The sequence below is a fragment of the Salmo trutta genome, chromosome 16, assembly GCF_901001165.1.
Source record: "Salmo trutta chromosome 16, fSalTru1.1, whole genome shotgun sequence".
Taxonomy (NCBI): Eukaryota; Metazoa; Chordata; class Actinopteri; order Salmoniformes; family Salmonidae; genus Salmo; species Salmo trutta.
Window position 1 is genome coordinate 16,203,995 of NC_042972.1, and position 8,729 is coordinate 16,212,723.

Here is an 8,729-nt window from a genome sequence, read left to right on the forward strand (position 1 = left end):
TTACTCCCTCTATGTTTAACGTAACACACATACATTAATTATTCATTTCGGTTGCCTATCCTGACATGAAGTTTGTTCTATAGAAAGTATTTGACTCTGTGTGCCACAGCAAGTATTTGACTCTAGCCACAAAATTAAGGAAATTAGAAGGGGGGAATTTTGTCCGGGGAGATTTTCGGCACAACTCCAGTACTGTTTATTTTAGGTGCAGGAGCTCCACAATACTTTCAAGCTAATATTCAGGAGCTCAAGCAGTAGAACATTTGAGGTGCCAGTACTCAGCTCCTGCCCAAGTCAAGCACTGTTATTAGCAAAGTGAGGTAGAAAGGAAAACCAGCTTGATTAGCAACAGCCCTTTTTCAGATAAACATTTTCTGATAATAAAATTGAATTGTTCGTGTACACATTTTATTTTAAAATGTTTAATACATTTTTTTTTTTGCCCGTTTCCTTCCCAATTTCGTGGTATCCAAGAGGTCCACCGATTATCATTTTTCAATGCCGATACCGATTATTGGAGGACCAAAAAAAGCTGATACCGATATATATATATTTGTAATAATGACAATTACAACAATACTGACTGAACACTTTTAGTTTAACTTAATACATAAATAAAATCAATTTAGTCTCAAATAAATAATAACCTGTTAAATTTGGTCTAAATAATGCAAAAGCACAGTATTGGAGAAGAAAGTAAAAGTGCAATATGTGCCATGTAAAAAAGCTAACGTTTAAGTTCCTTGCTCAGAGCATAAGAACATATTAAAGCTGGTTGTTCCTTTTAACATGAGTCTTCAATATTCCCAGGTAAGAAGTTTTAGGTTGTAGTTATTATAGGATTATTTCGCTATAACATTTGTATTTCATATACCTTTGACTAATGGATGTTCTTATAGGCAATGTAGTATTTCCAGCCTAATCTCGGGAGTTGATAGGCTTGAAGTCATAAACAGCGCTGTGCTTCAAGCATTGTGAAAAGTTGCTGGCAAACGGAGGAAAGTGCGGTTTGAATGAATGCTTACGAACCTGCTGCTGCCTACCACCGTTCAGTCAGACTGCTCTATCAAATCATAGACTTAATTGTAATATATAATCACACAGAAATACGAGCCCTAGGTCATTAATATGGTCAAATCCGGAAACTATCATTTCGAAAACAAAACGTTTATTCACTTCAGTGAAATACGGAACCGTTCCGTATTTTATCAAACAGGTGGCAACCCTAAGTCTAAATATTACTGTTACATTGCACAGCCTTCAATGTTATGTCATAATTATGTAAAATTCTGCCAAATTAGTTACGTTCTTTGTTAGGAAGAAATGGCCTTCACACAGTTTGCAACAAGCCAGGCGACCCAAATTGTTGCATATACTCTGACTCTGCTTACACTGAACGCAAGAGAAGTGACACAATTTCAGGCACCACATTGATTATATGCAACACAGGACAAGCTAGTTTAGCTAGTAATATCATCAACCATCAGCTGTTTCCTGAAGTCCACGATCATCTCCTAAGTTTTGTTGACATTGAGTGTGAGGTTGTTTTCCTGACACCACACTCCGAGGGCCCTCACCTCCTCCCTGAAGGACGTCTCGTCGTTGTTGGCAATCAAGCCTACCACTGTAGTGTCGTCTGCAAACTTGATGATTGAGTTGGAGGCGTGCATGGCCACGCAGTCGTGGGTGAACAGGGAGTACAGGAGAGGGCTGAGAATGCACCCTTGTGTGGACCCAGTGTTGAGGATCAGCGGGGTGGAGATGTTGTTACCTACCCTCACCACCTGGGGGCGGCCCGTCAGGAAGTCCAGGACCCAGTTGCACAGGGCGGGGTCGATACCCAGGGTCTCGAGCTTAATGACGAGTTTGGAGGGTAGTATGGTGTTAAATGCTGAGCTGTAATCGATGAACAGCATTCTTACATAGGTATTCCTCTTGTCCAGATGGGTTAGGGCAGTGTGATGGCGATTGCATCGTCTGTGGACCTATTGGGTCGGTAAGCAAATTGGAGTGGGTCTAGGGTGTCAGGTAGGGTGGAGGTGATATGGTACTTGACTAGTCTCTCAAAGCACTTCACGATGACGGAATTGAGTGCTACGGGGCGGTAGTAATTTAGCTCAGTTACCTTAGCTTTCTTGGGAACAGGAACAATGGTGGCCCTCTTGAAGCATGTGGGAACAGCAGACTGGGATAAGGATTGATTGAATATGTCCGTAAACACACCAGTCAGCTGGTCTGCGCATGCTCTGAGGACGCGGCTGGGGATGCCTTATGGGCCTGCAGCCTTGCGAGGGTTAAACTTACCACCTCCACCTGCTTCTCGTTACAGTCTTCCTAGGGTTATCTCAGTGGGTTACCTCGGTGGAAGCCAACAATCTTCTAACAGTTGGAGCAGTTACTGAAAGCACCAGTACCTGGTGGAGTGGGAGGGCTAAGGCCCAGAAGAGCGGTGTTGGGTTCCGGTGGAGGACATTCTGGATCCCAACGTCATTAGTGATTTCCATCGTTGCCTCCCGGACCGCTGCTCGTTCCTTGGAGTACGGCCCCGAGAAGGGAGACATGAAGAAGGGAGACATGAAGAAGGGAGACGTGAAAAGATGGTGAGATGCGGTAGTCACTGGGAAGCTGTAACCTATACGTTACCTCGTTGACCTTGAATGGCCCCACAAACCGGGGGCTCAGCTTCTTGCAGGGTAGGCGGAGTGGGAGGTTCCTGGTAGAGATCCAGACACAATCCCCAGGATGGAACGCCCTACACTTCTGTGAAGCCCAATAGACAAGCTTTGCTTGACATTAGAAAGAAATGGTAGTTATCCTGAGTTTATAAAAATGTACCTCTTCAAATTACTTTAGGATCATCGACTGTCCGAGCCCCCCAGGAGGTATCCCATCCACCAGAACCAGTGAGTTCGAATCAGTCTGATTGTGCTCTGAGTTGGAAGGGGAACAGCTTGATGTAGGTTATACCTCCCAAAAGTGTTAAAATACATACAGTATCTCCCATTTGTAACACTGCACTAATCCATCAAATTTTCTCCCAGTAAGTGTAATCTGTGTGTTTGCTTGTTTACGTTTCTGTCTCCGACCCTGTTCCGTTTAACTCTGCTCCTGTTCTCCAGGACCTAGGGGTTCTGCCCAACATCCAGACGTGGATCCACCTGATGTCCTCCATTATCAACCACCCTCCAACTTTTCATTATATCATCTGCAGCTGCTGTTATTGTCATGTTGTCATTATCTGCTAAGAAAGTTTTCTTGCTCTATCATATGAGGCAAATCATATGTGAGATACACAGATGAACTAAAAACACTAGCACTGAAAACACTCAGAACAAAGAGAGCAGCAGTCCCTGGACTTTGCAGTCTCCCTCTTTCAAGTACCCCTTCCAAGACTGGCTGCCTGTTGAGAACAAGTGACAGGCAGAACCTCCCATCCACACAGCAACAACCACCTCTATATTCCACACACCAGAATGTAGTATTTTAGTCTATGATTGCCATGTGACTGTACCAAAAAATATCACAGTTTATGTATTAAAATCTTAAATATTGGCTGGTTGGTTTTCACAGCTGTTTCACAAGGTGGTCATTGTAAGTTGTAAGATATCCTTTGATGGTATTTCATTGTTCCACATGATTCATTGTTGTATCCTAGGACCTACAATAGATACATATATATTCAACCACAAGGGTGTACTAATGTGCTATGTGAGATAGACAAAAATGAATCATACTAGAGGACTACTGAAATTATATTACTTCAGTATAGATGAGGGTTAAAATAAGAACATGACAGCCAGACAAGCCAGTATAAAACGGATTTGCATATGAATTGAGCGGAAATTTGTTGACTTTGTGATCTGTTAGGTAAGTAACAATGTGTTAAGTTGATTACTCATTTTCTTTGCTATTTCTGAAACGTAGCAATGTTTAGGACATGGATTTCATGTTGTAATGTTAACAAGGTACCCAAAAGTATTTTGAAGTAATGTTTTAATTTTGTTAGCTAAACAAAACTTGTTTAAACAGCGACATTTTTGCGGAAGTCAACCTTGTTTGCATAATGATGATGAAAATAGTGTAATTTACACTGTAATGATCTCCAAAATTCTAATCATTAGGTCATTACACCGTTGATATAGCAACAGACACTAATAGTTTATTGATTCCCATTGTGACGCAGTGGCACACACGTTTTGAGGGAGCGTGCAATTGGCAGGCTGACTGAAGGAATGTCCACCAGAGCTGTTGCCAGAGAATTCAATGTTAATTTCTTTACCATAAGCCGCCTCCAACATCGTTTTAGAGAATTTGGCAGTACGTCCAACTGGCCTCACAACCGCAGACCACGTGTAACCACGCCAGCCCAGGACCTCCTTACTGATGTCAACGTTGTGAACAGAGTGCCCCATGATGGCGGTGGGGTTATGGTATGGTCAGGCATAAGCTATGGACAACAAACATAATTGCATTTTATCGATGGCAATTTCAATGCACAAAGATACCGTGATGAGATCCTGAGGCCCATTGTCGTGCCATTCGTCCTCCGCCATCACCTCATGTTTCAGCATGACAATGCATGGCCCAATGTTGCAAGGATCTGTACACAATTACTGGAAGCTGAAAATGTCCCAGTTCTTCCACAGACATGTCACCCGTTGAGCATGTTTGGGATGCTCTGGATCAATGTGTACGACAACGTGTTTCAGTTCCCACCAATATCCAGGAACTTCGCACAGCCATTGAAGAAGACTGGGACAACATTCCACAGGCCACAATCAACAGTATGAGGTAAATGGTGGTCACACCAGACACTGACTGGTTTTCTGATCCATGCCCATACCTTTTTGAAAAAGGTATCTGTCACTAACAGATACATATCTGTATTCTCAGTCATGTGAAATCAATAAATGGGCGCCTAAAGAATTTATTTCAATTGATTGATTTCCTTATATGAACTGTACCGCCCTTGCTGTCTCTGCCTGGCCGGTTCCCCCTCTCCACTGGGATTGTCTGCCTCTAACCCTATTACAGGGGCTGAGTCACTGGCTTACTGGTGCTCTTCCATGCCGTCCCTAGGAGGGGTGCGTCACTTGAGTGGGTTGAGTCACTGACGTGATCTTCCTGTCCGGGTTGGCACCCCCCCCCCCCCCCCCCCCCTTGAGTTGTGCCGTGGCAGAGATCTTTGTGGGTTATACTCGGCCTTGTCTCAGGATGGTAAGTTGATGGTTGAAGATATCCCTCAAGTGGTGTGGGGGCTGTGCTTTGGCAAAGTGGGTGGGGTTATATCCTGCCTGTTTGGCCCTGTCCGGGGGTATCGTCAGATAGGGCCACAGTGTCTCCCGACCCCTTCTGTCTCAGCCACCAGTATATATGCTGCAGTAGTTTGTGTTGGGGGGCTAGGGTCAGTCTGTTATATCTTCAGTATTTCTCCTGTCTTATTCAGTGTCCTGTGTGAATTTAAGTATGCTCTCTCTAATCTTTCTTTCGCTCTCTCTTCTCTCTCTCTCTCTTTTCTCTCTCTCTTTTCTCTCTCTCTCTCCTCTCTTTTCTCTCTCTCTCTCCTCTCTTTTCTCTCTCTCCTCTCTTTTCTCTCTCTCTCTCTTTACTCTCTCTCTTCTCTTTTCTCTCTCTCCTCTTTTCTCTTTTCTCTCTCTCTCCTCTCTTTTCTCTCTCTCTCCTCTCTTTTCTCTCTCTCTCCTCTCTTTTCTCTCCTCTCTTTTCTCTCTCTCTCCTCTCTTTTCTCTCCTCTCTTTTCTCTCTCTCTCTCTCTCTTTTCTTTCTCTCTCTCTCTCTCTCTCTCTTTTCTCTCAGAGAAAGACCTGCTGTTTTCAACTCTCTAGAGACAGCAGGAGCGAACTCTCTAGAGACAGCAGGAGCGAACTCTCTAGAGACAGCAGGAGCGAACTCTCTAGAGACAGCAGGAGCGAACTCTCTAGAGACAGCAGGAGCGGTAGAGATACTCTGAATGATCGGCTATGAAAAGCCAACTGACATTTACTCCTGAGGTGCTGACCTGTTGCACTCTCGACAACCACTGTGATTATTATTATTTGACCCTGCTGGTCATCTATGAACATTTGAACATCTTGACCATGTTCTGTTATAATCTCCACCCGGCACAGCCAGAAGAGGACTGGCCACCCCTCATAGACTGGTTCCTCTCTAGGTTTCTTCCTAGGTTCTAGCCTTTCTAGTAAGTTTTTCCTAGCCACTCTGCTTCTACACCTGCATTGCTTGTTGTTTGGAGTTTTAGGCTGGGTTTTTGTACAGCACTTTGAGATATCAGCTGATGCAAGAAGGGCTTTATAAATACATTTGATTTAACTCAGTAAGATCTTTGAAATTGTTGCAATTATTTTTGTTCAGTGTAGAAACAGCAGGTGTTGTGTTATCCATTGCTGCTTTCAGAGTTTGAACAGAAGAGAGAGAGATCCTAGAGATATTAGTGTTGGCATAAAGTCTGATAACTGATTTACCCCCCTCTCTCTTTCTTTCTTTCATGCTTTGTTTTTCATTCACTCGTTTCTTTTTCACTCTTTCTTTCACTTTCTTTCTTTCGCTCTTTCTTTTTGTGCGGTGGACGAGGGGGGCTTGTTTTTAGCTTTCTAGTCTGTTCAAATGAAATAATGTCTGTTTTAATGATGTAAGTATTTGTGCCAAATTTGTATTTTAAAAGAATCTCACACACAGGAGGGATTCTGACAGCATGCCTCTTGCTCCAGGGAAATTGCAGTCTTTCTGAAAGGTGTTACCTCCAAGCCTTCTCTCAACTTTTTCTCACCTTATCACAACTACACTGTGTTTACAGCTTCTTGGTTTGGATTGTGTGTGGAATTGGAGTGTGTGTGTGCGTCCATGCACGTTCATGCATCTAAATTCATTTTCTTCTATACGCATAATTTCATTGCTCTCTTGCATCATCTCAAAGTTTCAGTCTCATCTGACTCCCATTGTACCATGAATCCAGTCAACAACAACATCCTCCATGTTCAAATGCAAATCTTATTGTAAGTGGAGTATACTAACTCCAGGAGGGCACTTCGGAGAGGAGGAGGAGGAGAGAGAGAGCGAGAGAGAATGGAGAAAGGTAGAGAGTGATTGGAAGAGGAGGCATAGTAGGTCTACTCTCAATGTAACTATATTAACCTTAGGAGTGCACTTTAAGAATATACGACAAAGGTACATTAGCATAAAACTCTTTCCTCCACCACTCTTCTTTCATTAACACATGCTTTCATTCCTTTCACCCCTCTCTGCAAATAAACTCTTCTTCTTACACACAGACACCACACACACCACATGCACACACACACACACAGAGAAAAACACACACTGACGATTGGGAAATACATTACAAGCTCACACATACAGGAATAACCATCTGCTTCAAACACATGTTTGTTCAATTTGGAGTCATTAAGTGTTTGAAAATCTAGTTGGTGCTGACAGGGTGTGTGTGTGTGTGTGTGTGTGTGTGTGTGTGTGTGTGTGTGTGTGTGTGTGTGTGTGTGTGTGTGTGTGTGTGTGTGTGTGTGTGTGTGTACACAACTATGTAATCCATATTAATTTATTTCCAGTATACTTTATCTAGTAGTTCCTAATCCCGAAAATCCCCCCTTCTGTGCTTTAACACCTCAATCCTGGACTTGTGTTTCACCCCAACAGCAGTCCTGTCACGTGGTTTGGGGGTTTGGCTGGGGAAATGTAATGATTCTATTAGATGGTGATTGTTGGACTGACAGTCCATTAAATTGTCATGATCCTTTTAAACATATTTCAAAAATGGTGAGCTCCTCTCTTCACCACTAGATGGCAGTAGTAGATCTTATTTATCATATCCAGGATATGAGCAAGGATTGATCTGTACCCAGCACAGCAACATGTGCTGTCTGCTAACCAGACTTAATTTTTCATTCCCCCCACCTCTCGTGTGTGTGTGTGTGTGTGTGTGTGTGTGTGTGTGTGTGTGTGTGTGTGTGTGTGTGTGTGTGTGTGTGTGTGTGTGTGTGTGTGTGTGTGTGTGAAATGGACGGCTAAAGATGAGCCACTGCAGTGCTTTTGACACTGTCCAAAAGAATGATGATGAAAGCCGTCATGAAAGGCCGAATGTTCATTAAATTCAAGGCTGGGAAAGACACACACACACACACACACACACACACAGACAGACCCACCCACCCTGGCTGGCATCTATCAGCAGCTCATGCTCTGCATGTTAACGGGCCGCTTATGACTACGTCATTTCTCCAGTCTACACATTACAAAAAACAGGATTTCCCATAACTTTATAGTTCTTTAGATGGAGCGGGCTCCATCAAATAGCTCTGTCCTCCCTATACCACAGACAATATAGCTTTTTTTGCCAAATGTTGACTTCGTCAGACCTTTGTAAGGAACCTACAATAACAACCAACCTCCTATCGCCACCATTAGGTTGCAGGTTGGTTTCAAATGGCTGACGACACCAAAAAAAAAACATGTTCTTTGTGGCATAGGGGGCTTTTAGATGTAATTTTTGTGTAGACCAGACAACATTGCAATATGTACAGCCAGAATCCCCATATTGAAATTCCCTCACCCACTCAATATCAAGCGTCATCTATCAGTGTGGAGTGCCACCTAAACGAAAACCCCCTCATTTACAGTGAAACACCCGTTTACCATTGTCGGCAGACTGAAAACAGCGCTTCTGAAGCATATGGTGGAATTATTGTGACTGCAGTTTA